Source organism: Hyaena hyaena, unplaced genomic scaffold (assembly GCF_003009895.1).
Source record: "Hyaena hyaena isolate Hyena2069 unplaced genomic scaffold, ASM300989v1 scaffold_4, whole genome shotgun sequence".
NCBI classification, from domain to species: Eukaryota; Metazoa; Chordata; class Mammalia; order Carnivora; family Hyaenidae; genus Hyaena; species Hyaena hyaena.
This window is the reverse complement of record NW_024080636.1, coordinates 9,069,417-9,088,319: the sequence shown is the minus strand read 5'-3', so window position 1 is coordinate 9,088,319 and position 18,903 is coordinate 9,069,417. Positions and strand designations below refer to the sequence as shown.

The 18,903-nt window shown below is 43.5% G+C and overlaps 1 protein-coding gene across 7 annotated transcripts in view; it reads right to left on the bottom strand.

Moving 5' to 3' along the window:
- The window catches only part of PPP6R2 (protein phosphatase 6 regulatory subunit 2), an 82,672-nt gene that overhangs the window by 42,877 nt on the left and 20,892 nt on the right, over nt 1–18,903 (bottom strand). For 6 of the 7 annotated variants that reach the window (XM_039234774.1, XM_039234801.1, XM_039234812.1 and 3 more), the window contains exon 2: nt 13,205–13,334. The gene's annotated coding sequence lies outside the window, so the exon portion shown is untranslated. Of the gene's footprint in view, nt 1–8,083; nt 8,136–13,204; nt 13,335–18,903 lie in introns of those variants that run through there. The other variant, XM_039234792.1, reaches the window with a different exon arrangement.

The window sequence follows — 18,903 nt, the reverse complement described above, 5'->3', positions numbered from 1 at the left end:
TTTTTTTTTTAATATTTTTATTTATTTCTAGGAGAGAGAGAGAGAGAGAGAGAGACAGCGTGAGCAGGGGAGGGTCAGAGAGAGAGGGAGACACAGACTCTGAAACAAGCTCCAGTCTCTGAGCTGGCAGTCAGCACAGAGCCCGACACGGGGCTCGAACCCACGAACCGCGAGATCATGACCTGAGCAAAAGTCGGACGCTCAACTGAGTAAGTCACCCAGGCGCCTCAATGTTTTATTTATTTTTGGAGAGAGACTGACTATGAGCAGGGGAGGGTCAGAGAGAGAGGAAGACAGACTGAAACAGGCTCCAGGCTCTGAGCTGGCAGTCAGCACAGAGCCCAACGCGGGGCTCGAACCCACGAACCGCGAGATCATGACCTGAGCCGAAGTCGGACGCTTAACCGACTGAGCCACCCGGGCGCCCCACCTTGTTATTCTTTTAATGTCAAGTAGGACCTGTAGTAATGCCCCTCTTTCTTTCTTTTTTTATGTTTATTTGTGAGAGAAAGAGAGAGCGTGAGCCGGGCAGGGTCAGAGAGAGAGGGAGACACAGAACGTGAAGCAGCTCCAGGCTCTGAGCTGTCAGCACAGAGCCCGACGTGGGGCTCCACCTTGTGAACTGTGAGGTCGGGACCTGCCCCGAGGTTGGTGCTCAACCAACTGAGCCGCCCAGGTGCCCCTGTAGTTTTTGGGTTTTATTACACATTTATTGAAAGTTTGCTCAATTTTTTTTAATGCTTATTTATTTTTGAGACAGTGAGAGAGAGCGAGTGAGCTCGAGCAGGGGAGGGCCAGAGAGGGAGACACAGTCAAAGCAGCTCCAGGCTCTGGGCTGTCAGCACAGAGCCCAACGTGGGGCTCAAACCAGGAGATCACGACCTGAGCTGAAGCAGGACACGTAACTCAATGAGCCTCCCAGGCGCCCTAACCCCTTTCGTTCTTACGTGTTAGTAATGCCTGTCCCTTCCTCTCTTTTTTCTTCATCATTACAACTAAAGGTTTATCAATTTTATTTGAGAGCACACATGTGTGCGCGCGCGCTCACACACACACACACACACAAACGTGCAAGCAGGGGAGAGGCAGTGGCGTGGTGAGAGAGAATCTTAAGCAGGCTCCATGCCCACCATGGAGCCCGACTCGGGGCTCAATCTCACGACATCAGACAATGACCCGAACCGAAAACAAGAGTCGGATGCTTAACCAACTGAGCCACCCAGGCACCACCGGAATTTGTAACTTTTAACCAGCACTAAAACAAAAACTAGAACAAAAACAACCTATCCAATGGAAAATAAGAAAGGAGAAATAAACAGAAACAACAAAAAAAATTAGTAAATGGAAAATATAACATAAAATGGCGGAAATTAGTACTAACATAATATTAATTTCAATAGCTATATAAAATAATCAACTAAAAAGGATTTCAATCCAACAATTTTTCACTACAAAGGACATATTTTAAAGAACTAAGAAAGGTAGAAATAAAAGACTGAAAAACAGGCACAAGGCAAACATTAACTAAAAGAAAGTTGAGCTACAATCTCTACATCGGACAAACTAAACTTAAAAAAAATTTTTTTATAGTTTATTTTTGAGAGAGAGACAGAGCATAAGTGGGGGAGGGGCAGGGAGAGAGAGAAACACAGAACTTGAAGCAGCTCCAGGCTCCGAGCTGTCAGCACAGAGCCCAACGCAGGGCTTGAACCCACAAACCATGAGATCATGACCTGAGCTGAAGTCGACGCTTAACCGACTGAGCCCCCCAGGGGCCCCTCTGACAAACTAAACATAAGACAAAATGAGATGCAAAGGACATTATAAACAGGTGAAAGGAACAAAAGAACCTTACATATATAATCATCATAAACCAAGATATAACCATCACAAACACACATGCCCCTTATGCTGGTCTTCAACCTCCATAAACTTTACTGCAGCAACTGACAGAAGCCCATACACGATAAATGCTTTGGCCCTGGGCAGTTATCCTAAAGAAATAAAAACACGTTCAAAGAAAATCCTGTACATGAATGCTCACAGCAGCTTTATTTATAACCATCAGCAGCTGAAATGGGTCCAGACGGCCCGCGACACATGAATGCTCAAATAAACACTTTGTGATCCATCCATACCAGGGGCTACTATTCAGCAATAAAAAGAAACACGCTGGGACGCCTGGGTGGCTCAGTTCGGTTGTGTCCAACTCTTAGTTTTGGCTCAGATCAGGACCTCATGGTTCGTGAGATTGAGGCCCATGTTGGACTCCATGTGCAGAGCCAGTTTGAGATTCTCTCTTCTTCTCTCTGCCCCTCCCCCACTTGCAAGTGCTCTCACTCTCAAAATAAATAAACTTTAAACAAAGAAACAGGATGGGGCGCCTGGGTGGCTTAGTCGGTTAAGCATCCGACTGACTTTCGCTCAGGTCATGATCTCGCGGTTCGTGGGTTCGAGCCCCGCGTCGGGATCTGTGCTGCCAGCTCAGAGCCTGGAGCCTGTTTCAGTCTGTGACTCCCTCTCTCTCTGACCCTCCCCTGCTCACGCTGTCTCTCTCTCTCTCTCCTAGAAATAAAAAAAAACATTAAAAAAAAAAAAGAAACAGGCTATTGATACATATAACGATTTGGAGGAGTCTCTAGGGAATTATTGCTGAGCAAAACAAAACAAAACAAAACAAAACAAACCAGTACCCAAAAGTTACTTACTGTATGATTTCATCTATATAGAACATTTCTAAACTGACAAAATTTTATTTTTTCATTTTTTGAGAAGGGAGGGGCAGGAGCTGAGGGAGGGAGAAAGAAAATCATAAGCAGCCTCTGTGCTCAGCATGAAGCCCAACAAAGGACCCAATCCCATGACCCTGAGATCATGACCTGGCCGAAGTCGGACACTTAACCAACTGACCCATCAGGCACCCCTGAACTGATAAAATCGTATCAATGAAGAAAAATTAATGGTTGCCAGTGGTTAAGGACAGAAGAAGGGGTTACGGCACAGGACAAGGGGTAGGTGGCAGGGGGAAAGTAGTTTTTTTTTTGTTTTGTTTTGTTTTTTAATGTTTTATTTATTTCTAGGAGAGAGAGAGAGAGACAGCGTGAGCAGGGGAGGGTCAGAGAGAGAGGGAGTCACAGACTGAAACAGGCTCCAGTCTCTGAGCTGGCAGTCAGCACAGAGCCCGATGCGGGGCTCGAACCCACGAACCGCGAGATCATGACCTAAGTGAAAGTCGGACGCTTAACCGACTAAGCCACCCAGGCGCCCTGGAAAGTAGTTTTTATAAACAGGCAATGTGAGAATCCTTGCAGCTATGGAATTGTTGAGCATCCTGTGATAGTGGACACAGAATTTACATAGAATGTACAGCACACGCACACACGCACGCGCGCACACACACACACACACACACACACACACACAACTGAGGAAGGATGAATACGATCAGTGGACTATATCAATGTCAATTCCTGGTTGTGATATTCTACAATAATTTTGCAAATTGTTATCACTGGGGAAAACTAGAAAAAGTGCACAAGAATCTCTGTTATTATTTCTTAAAGTTGCAATGTTAAAAATGTGAATACTATTAATAAGGTCAAGGTATAAAACAAATATAAAATTCCACACTCGAAGAACAGAGAATACAAATTCTTTCTGAATGCACTATGAAACATTTACAAATATAAACCACATGTTAAATCCATAAAAGAAGGCTCAGTATGCTCCAAAAGACCATATTATCTTACAGATTGTGTTCTCCACACACTAACATAACGTATAGAAATTAGTACCTAAAAGAGTTTTTTAAAAATCCTAAATGTCAAGGGCACCTGAGTGGCTCAGCAGATTTAGTGTCTGACTTCAGCTCAAGTCATGATCTCACGGTTTTTGAGTTCAAGCCCCACATCAGGCTCTGTGCTGACAGCTCAGAACCTGTAGCCTGCTTTAGATTCTGTTTCCCTCTCTCTTTGCCCCTCCCCTGCTCATGCTCTGACTCTCTCTCTCTCAAAAATAAACAAAAGAATTTTTTTTAAATCCTAAATGTCAGTTGATAAGCTGATCCTAAAATCCATATAGAAATGCAAGAGACCCAGAACATAAAAAACAATCTTGAGAAGAAACAAAGCTGAAGGACTCATACTCCCGATTTCAAAACCTATCACTAATCTACAGTATCAAGTCGTGTGGTGCTGTCACAAGGACACACAGACCACAGAGCAGAACAGAGCCCAGAAATAAACCCTCACATTTACAATCAATTTGTGTTTGACAAGGGCACTGAAGCCATTCAACAGGAGTAAGAATGGTCTTTTTAATACACGAACTAGATATTTGCATGCAAAAAAAAAAAAAACTGTGGACCCTTATCTATACATTATTTACCAAGACCTACTCAAATTGGATCAAAGACCTAAATTTAAAAGTTTAAACAATAAAACTCTTAAAAGAAGCCTAAGTGTCCATCAACTGACTAATGGATCAAGAAGATATGGTTTATCTATACGATGGAATACTCCATGGCAATGAGAAAGAATGAAATCTGGCCATGTGTAGCAACATGGATGGACCTTGAGGGTGTTATGCTGAGCGAAATAAGTCAGGCAGAGAGGGACAGATACTGTATGTTTGCACGTATAGGAGGATTAGGAGGAACTTAACGGAGGACCGTGGGGGAGAAGAAGGGGGAAATGGTGGGGGAGAGGGAGAGAGGCAAACCATGAGAGACTCTTGAATGCTGAGAACACAGTGAGGACTGATGGGGGTGGGGGGGGAGGGGGGAGATGGGCATGGAGGAGGGCACTTGTGGGGATGAGCACTGGGGGGTTTATATGGAAACCAACTTGACAATAAACTATTTGTAAAAAAAATAAAAATAAAAATAAAATAAATAAATCCAAAAAAAAAGTTAAAAAAAATGAAACTCTTAGAAGAAAACACAGAGGCAAATTATGACCTTGGATTTGGCAACAATTTCTTAGGACACCAAACACAACAAAACACATATAAATTAAATTCAATCAAAAATAAAGCTTTTGTTCTTCAAATGACACCTTCAAGAAAGTGTAAAGACAATTCACCCAATGGAAGAAAACTTTTACAAATGAAAATTTCCACGGGGTGCCTGGGTGGCTCAGTCAGTTGGGCATCCAACTCTTGGTTTCGGCTCAGGTCATCTCATGGTTCATGGGATCGAGCACCTCGTTGGGCTCTGAGCTGACAGCTCGAAGCCTGCTTGGGATTCTGTCTCCTTTCTGCCCCTCCCCTGTTTGCTTGCTTGCACGCTCTCTCTCTCAAAATACAATTAAAAAAATTTTTTTGTAAGTCGTATTATCTAATGAAGGACCTGTATCTAGAATATATAAAAAACTTGAGGCAGGGCGCCTAGGTGGCCCAGTCAGTTAAGCATCTGACTTCAGCTCAGGTCATAATCTCATAGCTCATGAGTTCCAGCCCCATGTCAGGCTCTGTGCTGACAGCTCACAGCCTGGAGCCTGCTTTGGATTCTGTGTCTCCCTCTCTCTCTGTCCCTCCCCTGCTCACATTCTGTTTCTCTCTCTCAGGAAATGAATAAACATTAAAAATGGGTTATTAAAACAAAAAACAAGAACTCTAGTAAAGAAGAATGAACAGATAACTATAATAAGCTGAATCAGTGAAATAGGACATTTTAATAGCAAGACTAACTAAAAACTGATTCTTTGAAAAAATAAGTAATGTCTTAAGTACCCTCCCTCCACAGCACAGGACTGGCCAGGTCGTCCCCAGAGTTGGTGGCACTGGGGGCAGAAGCCTCACAGCCTCCAGACAGGAGAAGACAGGTGGCTGCTGCGGGACGCCCGCGGTGGCGTCCCAGGACACCACCTATGCTCACCCAGCGGTCCCACGCCCACCCACACATCCCAAAGGAGCGGCAGGCAGGACCCCACACAGGGTGAGGTGGCAAAGAAGGAAGCAAACACGGGGAATCATACTGCGAATTAGAGGGACTCACGACAGCGTGGATGAACCCTAAAAGGATGGGGCTGTATGAAAAAACATAACAAATCAGGTCCCTAATGCAATCCAACCCTTTAATTTAAAACACATGCACAGCCTGCGACAACACGCTTTCTTAGAACGCAGACACAGACAGAGTATACACGGAACACATCACGACTGCCTGTGGGGAGGGATGGAGATTCAAGAAAAAAACAAACAAAAACCGACAGCCGAGGGAGCGAGGGGCCTGGAGCCCACCCGAGCCCACCCACGGAAGAGGGAGAGAGGGACCCGAGAGCGCTGTGCTCCTGGGAAGCCAGCAGAGACGCTCCGTGCGCCCCCGCAGCCAGGAGCCACAGAGGTCCCGCGTCAAATCTGCACCTCATCACTGTTCCTACGTGGCCGGGGATTTTGCTTATTTTCTTGCATTTTTAACTTATTTTGGGAGACCTCACACATGCCTACCGACAGCGAGAACAGTACAATGATCCCTCCTGTGCCCCTCTCTCAGCCTCAACACGGACCCTCCGTGGATCCCATTTTCTCTTAGCAGGACGGCCTCCTAACCCTGCCCGCCTGGAGGTTCCCTGGACATCAGGCTACTGAGGTATCTGCCCAGTATCATTAACTCTGCCATTAAGTCTGTCCAGGTGTCTCGGAGCTCCCCTTCAGGGAACGGTTGGCTAGTTTTTTCCACATGAGGGGCACAGGCAGCGTCGCGCTGGCAGGACCACTCCCAGAGGCCCCGAGGTGCCCACTGCACTGTCCACCACTTAGGAAAGGGGTCATCGATGCCGCTCTGTGTGACGACAGCACAGCAAACACAGGCCTGGGTCTGCACACCGTCCACGGACCACCTCCGTGGGCGGGACAGGTCATACGTCTTACACATTCCATCACAGACTACATACAGAACAAAGCTGTACAACAAATAAACCAAAACTAAACCAAAATCATGTTACTCACTTACTCATAACAGAAAGTTTAGTAAGGTTATCTACTATGTAAGAAGAGTAAGACGCTCAAGAAATCAAGCGTACCAAGTTACCTCCTCCCTGAAGCAAGCACAGGCACCAGTCTGAAGACCTGGCCCAGCTCCGTGTTCCAAAACGCTGGGCTTTTGCAGGCATGTAAATTTTTTTAATTTAGAAAACCAACAGAGAGGGGCGCCTGGGGGGCTCAGTCAGTTGAGCATCTGAATCAATTTCGGCTCAGATAATGACCTCGAGGTTTGTGCGATCAAGCCCCATGTTGGGCTCTGCACTGACAGTGCTTAGGAGTCTCTCTCTCTCTTTCTCTCTCTGCCCCTCTCATGCTCTCCTACTCCCTCAGAATGGACAGACTTTTAAAAAAGAAAAAAGAAAAGAAAAGGAAACCAACAGAGGGCTGCCAGCTTTTCAACTTGGTCAAACAAGGAGGAGGGAGGGAAGAGAGAGAAGACACAAAGGAGGAAAGGAAAAGAAAGCAAAGGATAAATTACCATCCATAATTACCTTAATTTCAGGAAACAATGACTTTTTAAATATCAAAAAAAATGAAAAGCCATATCTCAGGATTAAGGATAACATTTCACCTTGAAACAATAATAATTTTTATAAGTTTATTTGTTTTGAGAGAGAGCAAGAGCACAAGTTGGGGGGGCAGAGAGAGGGAGAGAGAGAATCCCAAGCAGGCTCCACACTGTCAGCACAGAGCCCAAATTGGGGCTCAATCCCGCAAACCATGAGATCATGGTCTGAGCCAAAATCAAGAGTCAGACGCTTAACCATCCGAGCCGCCCGGGCGCCCCTGACTCTGGGGCACTGGCTCAGACTCCAGTACATACGCGGCCTCCAAAGGTTTCTGGCTTCCCAGCAACTGTGCACCGCTCCTCAGAGGTGCTAGCCTCTCATCAGTTGCCCTTACCTACAGGGAAGGCCGTAATTTTCCTTCCTAGCGGACTGAAAGGCCCACCACTGACAGCATCTTTAGGACAAATAACTGGCTCATGACCTGGCTCGAGAGGCCTCTGGGGTTCCCCCGCCCAGCCCAGCACGAGGGCCGCTGGAGCGCCGTGACGAGGCCCCGCGCAGTCTGTCTGCAATGCCAAGTAAACTACTACCAAAATCTTCTGGATGCTTATCCAACATTCAAACGAAAGGAACCTGAAGTTCTTCATTTACTTTTACAGGTTAGTATAACCATCACGCAGAAGGTAGATTCTGAAGAGAAATGTTGCCCATGTGAGCCTATAGTTCCATGAACAGAGCTCTCCAAAAAATCAACATTCTGTGGTAGAGACTGTTCCTAAGAGAAAACTAGAATCCAGAATGCACCCTAGCACCCATCTGGCCACAAATCCGCTGGGCTGTTGTTGTTGTTGTTGTTAATTTATGACCAGAGCCCTGGTTCTGCTGTGTGACCTGAGGCCAGATACAAGACCTCTTATGCCTCTGTTTCTACCCCTGTAACCCAGGGATAGCGAGCATCTCGAGGAGCTACCGTGAGGGCTGACCGCAGGCCAGCGGCGGACACATTTCACCCTCATGGATTCTGACTGCGAAGAAGAGAAGGAAACAGGTGAGGTCACCTTGCCACAGAAGACGGATTCATGGTGGCCAGAGAGGCACACGTTTCTCCCAACCCCACCTTCCGTGGCATCACACTGGCCACTTAAATCGGACATGATGGAAGTATTTGCGCTATGTAAATCGACAAATGCTTCAAACAACAAGATTTCTTACTCTTCCAGAAAGCCGGTTGTTAAACATTTACCAGTGTATCACCGGAATTCTGTTTGGCCTGAAAAAATGGCGATGCAAGTCTGTGGGGAGCAGTAATTTTTCCCCAATCCACAAAATGAGACCATGTCTATAACAGGCACACAGCATTGGAGGAAAGATTAAACAAAAAAAAAAACAAAAAAAAACAAAACATGGGGAGGAGGGGGGGATGGGCATGAAGGAGGGCACTTTGGGGATGAGCACTGAGTGTTATGTAGAAACTAATTTGACAATAAACTATTTGTAAAAAAAAAAATAATAAAAAAAAATAAAATTAGAAAAAATAAATAAATAAATAAAATAAAATGCAAAAAAAAAAAAAAACAAAAACAAAAAAAAACCAGGGTCTAAGGACACCTGGGTGGTTCAGCTGGTTAAGCGTCTGACTCTGATTTCGGCTCAGCTCGTGATCTCATGGTTCCTAAGGCTGACTCCCACATCAGGCTTTGCACTGACAGTAAGGAGCTTGCTTGGGCTCTCTCTCCCTCTCCCCCTCTCTGCCCCGCCCCTGCTTGTTCTGTCTCTCTCTCTCTTTAAAAATTAAATGTTTTTTAGAAAGTGAAGAGAAAAAATAACCACACAAGGCTAAATAAAATGATGGTAGAAGAATAATTTACGCAGATCTGTGCAATGCATTCACGGCAAGCTGCAGCCGCCTGAGACTGTCAGAAACCCAGGGGGCAGCCAGCCCCCCGGGCCGGGCCGGGGCTCCACAGGCTGCGCGCCCAGGGGACCGACGGGGTGACCATCGCGTGCACCCTGCCTTCCGCCCCAGCTCTCTTCAGTGTGTATAATTCAGCACTAAGCCTGTCCACGGAATTCTTAATCGTGGGTACTGCATTCCTTACTCCTAGAAGTTCTATTTCGGGTTTTTTTCAAATATAGATCACTTTTTATAGTTTCCTACAGATATTTTTATTTCTCAAATACTTCTTTAAAAATAAACAGCATGCTTATGTTAGAGTCTATTTATTTATGTTAGAGTTTATTTCTGGTAATTCCAAAATCTGAAGTTTTGGAAGGCTTCAGATTTTGGTTTTTACTCATGGTGCCTTGTTTCCTTGTGTGGTTGGTCAGTTTTGTCTGTGTACAAATCAACGTCCTTAACGCATATCTGTAGGGATTTTTTTCACATCTTAGGATAAAGGTAAATTCCTCCAGAGAGGTTTTATGTTTGCTCATGCAGTACGCCTGAAGGTACAAACCAAGCCAGAACACTTTAAACTAAATTTGTGCTTGGTTTCCCTGAACTACAGGCATCGTGAACCTCGGTGATAAATCCTCACAAAGGCTACTGCACAGCCGCAGGACTTTCCCCCACCGTTTTCCTGCTGTATTTACCAAGGAGAGACAGCCAAGTGGGGGCAGGGACAGAGGAAGGCAGATCTGCTTCTGGGTCACTCTTGCTCTGAGGATCCAGCCTTCAGAGCGCCTCCTGCCTCCACCTTGAGAGGACTATGGGTCCTAACTGCTACTCTTCCTACCCTACGAAACCTCTAAGATCAGAGTCCCACTTTGTCCAGATCAGCAAATGCCCTCAGAGCAAAAGCAGAGCCTATGGTGCTTCAATTACTTATGTGGGTTCTTACTTTCTGGTTTTGGTCTAGAACTTCTTTGCTATATTGTCACTTATCTTCTGTTTTTGTTATTTCTTTCGCTTTTTAATTTTTTAAATGTTTGTTTATTTTTGAGAGACAAGAGTATGAGTGGGGGAGGAGTAGAGTGAGAGGGAGACACAGAATCCCAAACAGGCTCCAGGCTCTGAGCTGTCAGCACAGAGCCCAACATGGGGCTCGAACTCACAGACCAGGAGATCATGACCTGAGCCTAAGTCAGATGCTTAACCAACTAAGCCACACAGTCGCCCCTGTTTTTGTTTCTTCAATCTAACACTTTCAGTGTGGTTTTCCATAAGGTAGGGGGTGGGAGATGAGAAGGTAGTCCAAATAACCTAGCTCAACATTTGTCAGAATCATTGGGGGTGCCTGGGGGGCCCGGCTGGTTGAGTGTCCAACTTTAGCTCAGGTAATGGTCTCAAAGTTCATGAGTTTGAACCCTCAGAGGGCTCGCTACTGTCAGCGCAGAGCCTGCTTTGGCTTCTCTTGCTGTCTCTCTCTCTGTCTCTCTCTGTCTCTCTCTCTCTCCCTCCCACCCTTCCTTCCAAACATGTGTGCGCTCTCTCTCTCTCAAAAATAAAGCATTTTAAAAAAATTCATCAGTGACATTGCTGGGGGGTTTTATCAAATACACCTGATACACAATTCAATACTGACATTTATATTCTCTGATGGAGGAATTATTCCATTCTCTACCAGCTTCTACTCATGTTTACCTAACAACTGTTCCCAACCTAATACTTGTTCTTTTGCAGGTAATCTGTCTTCCATATACAGCTTAAGAGCTTTTTGTCTTTGTTGCTACATGATTTCAATAAATGGGTGTGGGTTTCTTTTTATTTATACCATTTGGGACATAGTGTGCTTCTAAATCTGTGGCTTTATATCTCTTACTAGTTTCTGAAAAGTCAAAGCTATTAATACTTTGAATAATGCCTCTCTTCCAGTTTCCCTATTTTTCCATTCTGGGATTCCAACTACACATTTATGACACATTTTTATTCTACCCTCCATTTCTCTTAACCTCATTTTCTATTCCCTGTATCTCAGTGTTGCTGGTAATTTTTTCAAACATATACTTCAGTTCACAAATTCTGTCTTCAGCCACTTTTAATCTGGTTAATCCACACACACTGAGTTTTTTATTTCAACATTACTGCCATGTCTGAAAGTTCCTCTTGGATCATTTTGCTACTTTGCTTTTCATTACTAATTTGTATTCTGTCTTGTATTACTTCAAACACTTCATACTGCATCCAATTATTCAGTCTGCAGGACTTGGGGCATCTAATCATGCTAACTTCCTCCCAGGGGTGTGTGAGTTCTGACTATAAGTTCAAGTTTGCTTAAAGTATTCTATAGCAATCCTGAGGGCCCACACTGAGTATACTTTCCCCCAAAGAGGATTGGTTTTCCTAGGTGAGGAACAAAGGAGTGCTATCACAATGCTCGTTGTTACTTTTTTTTTAAATTTTTTAATCTTTATTCATTTTTGAGAGAGAGGGAGGGAGAGTGTGAGCTACGGAAGGGGCAGACAGAGAGAAAAAGAGAGAGCGGAGACACAGAATCCAAAGCAGGTTCCAGGCTCTGAGCTGTCAGCACAGAGCCTGATGGGCTCGAGCTCAGGAACAGCGAGATCATGACCTGAGCCAAAGTCGGATGCTTAACCAACTGAGTTACCCAGGAGCCCCTCATTGTTCCCTTTTAAAAATTCTTCTCTTTTAGGTCTTGGAGAATTATCTATCTTAGTTTTTAATGCACTGAAGTGCACTCAAGAAATCACATTTAGGGGCGCCTGGGTGGCTTGGTCGGTTAAGCGTCCGACTTTCGCTTGGGTCATGATCTTGCGGTTCGTGGGTTAGAGCCCCGCGTGGGGCTCTGTGCTGACTGCCAGCTCAGAGCCTGGAGCCTGTTTCAGAGTCTGTGTCTCCCTCTCTCTCTGACCCTTCCCTGCTCACGCTGTCTCTCTTTCTCTCTCCTAAAAATAAATAAAATATTAAAAAAAAAAAAAAATCACATTTATTGTGGGGCGCCTGGGTGGCTCAGTTAAGTGTCCAAATGTAGTTCAGGTCATGCTCTCACGGTTCATGAGTTCAAGCCCCACACTGCACTCTCTCCTCTCAGTGCAGAGTCTGCTTTGGATCCTCTGTCTCCCTCTCTCTCTGACCCTTCCCCCCAAAGCAGAAATTATATTACTGCTATTCACACAGCATCTAACTGGATGGCGCCAGTGAGCCTTTGGACAGCATCTAATACTGCAGGAAATCAAGTCCTTTCCTCTCTTTTCATCTCGTAAGGGGAGCATGTTTCCTGGATGGCGACCATGACAGTGTCTGGGCCCTGTCTCATGTGTCCCCCAAGTGAGAATGTGCCTCACTACACACTTATGATTTGCCCTCTTCTTTTTTGGTAAGAGAGACTAAGTGACTTTTCCACAACGGAGCATCTAAAACCAGATACAGGAGGATCAAAAACAATCAAAAGACAATAAGAAAATACACACACTTTCAAAACTAATTGTTTTGCTGGCATCCATCTTTGAACTTCCACTTATTGGGTATACTCACAAAATTATAAAAAAGAGAAATCTGGGGCGCCTGGGTGACTCAGTCAATTAAGCGTCCGACTTCGACTCAGGTCATGATCACAGTTCGTGGGTTTGAGCCCTGCGTCGGGCTCTGTGCCAACAGCTCAGAGCCTGGAGCTGCTTCAGATTCTGAGTCTCCCTCTCTCTCTGACCCTCCACTGCTCACACTGTCTCTCTCTCTCTCAGAAATAAATAAAACATTAAAAAAAATATTAAAAAAAGAAAAAAAGAGGAATTAAGAAAGAAAATTATCTTACCTTCTATGAAAACTTCTTGCTTACTTTTGAATTCAAACAAAATATAAAAACATTTGGGGTGTTTTTCTTGGATTATATGCAACTTTAAGAAAGATTTTTTCATTCAGTAGAAGATTTATAATCTCTTCACCTGGAAAATAAGGGGGAAAAAAATTTTAAGTTCTGCCTCTGTAAAGTTAACTTACCAAAACTGTAGAGGAAAGGAAAACAAAAATCAGTATCTTTACTTAGTATTCAAATTATCAGAACACTTCATGATTAAGAAACTAAAAATTCCCTGGTCTTACCTCGTATTAGAGAGAATGGTACTGATGATCTAACCCATTCTACATCTAAGTAACAAGCACCATAGCTGGAATGTCACTAAAAGAATTCACATGAGAAGGATCTCCATGAAGCTGTCCAGTTTCATAACTATACATTAACATTGCCTCTCTCCGCCCCTCCCCCATTAGGTCTCTCTCTCTCTCTCTCTTGCTCTAACTTAAAAAAAAAAAAAAAAGATAAGGGGAGCTTGGGTGGCTTAGTCAGTTAAGTGGCCAACCCTTGGTTTCAGCTCAAGTCATGATCTCAGGGTTCACAGGTTTGCGTCCCACGTCAGGCTCTGTACTGACACTGGGGAGCCTGCTTGGGATTCTCTCTCTTTCCCTCTCTCCCTACTCTTCCCCCACTCACACACTCTGTCTCTCAAAATAAATAAATAACTTCAAAAGAAATTTTTAAAAAAAGACAGAAAGTTGCACTACTAAGCCAAAAATAAGCCACTGTTATCTTCTTCTAGATAGGTTAATTCTTCTTACATCTAGCACTTTATAATTAAATTATTTTTTTAGAATTTTAATGTTTATCTTTTTTTTTTTTTACATTTTTTATTTACTTTTTGAGAGACAGAGTGTGAACTGGGGAGGGGCAGAGAGAGGAGACACAAAATTGGAAACAGTCTCCAGGCTGAGCTAGCTGTCAACACAGAGCCCGACGCGGGGCTGGAACCCACGAGCCATGAGACCATGACCTGAGCCGGTATCGGACGCTCAACCAACTGAGCCCCCCAGGCATCCTTGTTTATCCTTTGTTGAGAGAGAGACAGAGGGGCGCCTGGGGGGCTCAGTCTGTTAAGCTTCCGACTTTGGCTCAGGTCATGATCTCATGGTTTCTATTTCCATAATTTCTATTTCCATCTCTATGTCTGAGATTCTGATTTTTCACTCATCCCTATCTTTTCCTTTAAGTCCTTAAACATATTTATAATAGCTGCTTTAAGGCCTATTTCTGCTAATTCTATCATCTGAAACACCTTGTGGTCTGTTTCTAATAGCTATTATTTATTTATTTATTTATTTATTTATTTATTTATTTATTTCCTAACAGCTCTTTAGAAGTTTTTTTTTGAGAAGATTAAAAAATAATCCATAATTTTAAGGATTTAAAAATAATCCTTAATGTTATTTTATAAACATTAATTTTATTAATGATGGCTGCTACTAATAAGGATACAAATCCTCATAGACAGTGTAGTGGAACCTTTCCTTCTATTTTCTAGAAATCTCGATTTTTCAACTCTTTTTAGTGTATTTTTCTATTTTCTATCTTTTCTTTTTTTGTTTTTTAAATTGACACCCAAGTTAGTTAGCATATAGTGCAAAAATGATTTCAGGAGTAGAATTCAGTGATTCATCCCCCACATCTAACACCAAGTCCTGACCCGTGTCCTCCTTAATGCCCCTCGCCCATTTAGCCCATCGCCCCACCCACAACCCCTCCAGCAATCCTCAGTGCTCTATATTTAAGAGTCTCTTATATTTTGTCCCCCTCCCTGTTTTTATATTATTTTTGCTTCCCTTCCCTTCTGTTCATCTGTTTTGTATCTTAAATTCCACATATAAGCGAAGTCCTAGGTCTTTTCTCTGACTGACCTATTCTGCTTGGCATAATACCCTCTAGTTCCATCTACGCTGTTGCAAATGGCAAGATTTCATTCTTTTTGATTGCTGAGTAATACTCCAGTGTATGTGTGTGTGTGTGTGTGTGTGTGTGTGTGTGTGTGTGTGTGTATACACCACGTCTTCTTTATCCATTCATCTGTCAGTGGACATTTGGGCTCTTTCCATACTTTGGCTGTTGTCGATAGGGCTGCTATAAACACTGGGGCGCACGCGCCCCTCTGAAACAGCACACCCGGATCCCTTGGATAAATACCTAGCAGTGCAACTGCTGGGTCGTGGGGTAGTTCTATTCTTAATTTTTTGAGGAACCTCCATACTGTTTTCCAGAGGAACTGTGCCAGTTTGCATTCCCACCCGCACTGCAAAAGAGATGCCCTTTCTCCGCATCCTCGCCAACATCTGTTGTTGCCTGAGTTGTTAATGTCAGCCATTCTGACAGGTGTGAGGGGGTATCTCATCGTGGTTTGGATTTGTATTTCCTGATGATGAGTGATGTTGAGCCTCTTTTCACATGTCTGTTGGCCATCTGGATGCCTTTGGAAAAGTGTCTATTCATGTCTTTTGTCCATTTCTTCACTGGACTATCTGGGGTTTTTGGGTGCTGGGTTTGATAAGTTCTTTATAGATTTTGGATACCGGCCCTTTATCCGATATGTCATCTGCAAATATCTTCTCCCGTTCCTTCGGTTGCCTTTAAGTTTTGCTGATTGTTTCCATCACCGTGCAGAAGCCTTTTATCTTGATGAGGTCCCAATAGTTCACTTTTGCTTTTGTTTCCCTTGCCTCTGGAGCATGTTGAGTAAAAAGTTGCTGTGGGTGAGGTCCAAGGGGATTTTGCCTGCTTTCTCCTCTAGGATCCTGATGTTTTCCTGTCTTATACTTAGGTCTTTGGTCCATTTTGAGTTGATTTTTGTGTCTGGTGTGAGAAAGTGGTCCAGGTTCATTCTTCTGCATGTCGCTCTCCAGTTTTCCCAGCACCATTTGCTGAAGAAACTGTCTTTATTCCATTGGATATTCTTTCCTGCTTTGTCAAAGATGAGTTGGGCCTTTGTCTGTGGGGCCATTTCTGGATCCATTGATCTGAGGGTCTGTTTCTGCACCAGAACCATACAGTCTGATCACAGCTTTGTAATACATCTTAGAGTCCGGAATTGTGATGCCTCCAACTTTGGTTTTCTTTTTCAGGATTGCTTATTCGGGTTTCTTCTGTGGCTCCATACAAATTTTAGGATTGTTTGTTCTAGCTCTGTGAAGAATTTTGGTGTTTTTTTGATAGTGATTGCATTTATTATGTAGATTGCTTTGGGTAGTATTTACATTTTAACAATATTTTTTTTTCTAATCCATGAGCATGGAATATTTTTCCATTTTTTGTGTGTCTTCTTCACTATCTTTCATAAGCTTCCCATAGTTTTCAGTGTATAGGCTTTTCACCTCTTTGGTTAGATTTATTCCTAGGTATTTTATAGTTTTGGGGCAATTGTAAATGGGATCGATTCCTTGATTTCTTTCTGCTGTTTCATTATTGCTGTATAGAAATACAACCAATTTCTGTGCATTAATTTTATATACTATGGCTTTGCTGAATTCTTGGATCAGTTCTATCAGTTTTTTGGTGGAATCTTTTGAGTTTTCCATTTAGAATATCATGTCGTCTGCAAAGAATGAAAGCTCGATTTCCTCCTGTCCAATCTGTATGCCTTTTATTCCTTTGTGTTTGTTATCTGATTGCTGAGGCTACGAGACTTCCAATACTACTATGTTGAATAACAGTGGTAAGAGTGGACATCCCTGCCGTGTTCTTGACCTTAGGGGGAAGCTCTCGGTTTTTCCCTATTGAGGATGATATTAGCAGTGGGTCCTTTGTATATGGCTTTTATGATCCTGAGGTGTGATCCTTCTTTCCCTACTTCCTTGAGGGTTTTTGTCAAGAAAGGATGCTGTATTTTGTCAAAAGCTTTCTCTGCATCTATTGAGAGGATCATGTGGTTCCTATCCTTTAAATGATGTGATGTATCACACTGATTGATTTGCGGATACTGAACCAGCCCTGCATTGCAGATATAAATCCCATGTGGTTGTAGTGAATAATTCTTTTAATGTATTGGTGGATCTGGTCGGCTAGTATCTTGTTGAAAATTTTTGCATCCATGCTCATCAGGGAAATTGGTTTATAGTTCTCTTTACTGGGGTCTTTATCTGGTTTTGGAATCAAGGTTATACTGGCCTCATAGAATGAGTTTGGAAGTTTTCCTTCCATTTCTAGTTTTCACAACAGCTTCAAAAGAATAGGTGTTAACTCTTCTGTAAATATTTGGTAGAATTCCCTTGGAAAGCCAACCGGCCCTGGACTCTTGTTTTGGGGGACATTTTTCATTACTAATTCAATTTATTCACTGGTTATGGGTCTGCTCAAATTTTCTATTTTCTTCCTGTTTCAGTTTTGGTAATTTATACCGTCTTTGGAATTTCTATGTCTGTTTAGATTCCCCCTACCTACATCAAAATTAAACTTTATTTTCTCCTATTTGATTCTTAGTCTGGCCAAAAGGACCCTGATGCGGACAGGATATTTTTGCTCCCAGACAAATCTGAGTAATGGGTACATAAAGATTCATTGCGTAATTATCTCTATTTGTGCATATGTATAGCTGTGTGTGTAATTACCCATCAGAAAACTCTGGCCTAGTAAGCCACATTCTAAGAGTCTTGGGGACCTTTAAAGGGAGATCACCAAATCTAAGAGAAGACAAGTATTGCCCCTGCCACACAGCCCAGTCTCTGCTAAATGCCCAAAGGTGGGACCTTCCTCTGGATATAGTAGGCCGGATTCCTCCTGTTTAAGATGGAGCACATCTAACCAGTCTCTGGAAATAAGGATGTTTGAAGGCTTTCTGGGACAAGTCACAGAGACTGGGTGAGGCTCCTTGGTGAATCCATCCTCGGAAGACTTCCATCGACCATCCCCAAGAAATAATCAGGCAGTGAAAGTGTCAGCAGAGAAATGGGAGATGTTCTTTCATGACAATAGCTGGTCAGGTTGTCTAACAGAAGAGGACTCAGTGATGTCTTGCATGGTCACCCAATGGGGTATCATAGCAGATTCAAAGGTTAATGGAGCTGAGTTTCAGACTCTGACCTTCTAAGAATGATATCCTCTTCTCCCTGAGGCAGGCAGAGGGCCATAGGCATCTATCCTCAATCACTTCCTGGGCCTGAGAACTTTTCTAGAAGCTAAGGCCCATAGTTACGGTCAGAAAACAAAGTAGGACCAGACACTCCATTCTAGTTTGGGGGCTCCAGCTACCCACAGGGACCCGACAATTAAAAGGATCTCTAAGGTGGGTCAAAACAGATGTTTTTGTTTTGTTTTTTAAAGGTTTTATTTTTTAAAGATGTCAGTTTTTTGTTTAATATTTATTCTGAGATAGAGAGAGAGAGGGAAAGATACAGGATGGGCAATGGAGGGGCAGAGAGAGAGGAAGACAGAGAGAATCCCAAGCAGGCTCCACACTGTCAGCCCACAGCCCGACCCAGAGCTTGATCACAGGAACCGTGAGATCATGACCTGAGCTGAAACCCCAAGAGTCAGATGCTCACTACTGAGCCCCCCAGGCGCCCCTAGAGATTTCATTTTTTAAGTAATCTCTATACCTAACATGGGACTTGAACTTATAACTCCGAGATCAGAACCAGCGTGCTCTGCAGACTGAGCCAGCCAGGTGTAATGGTTCCTGTAATGCCTCAGGGTCATCT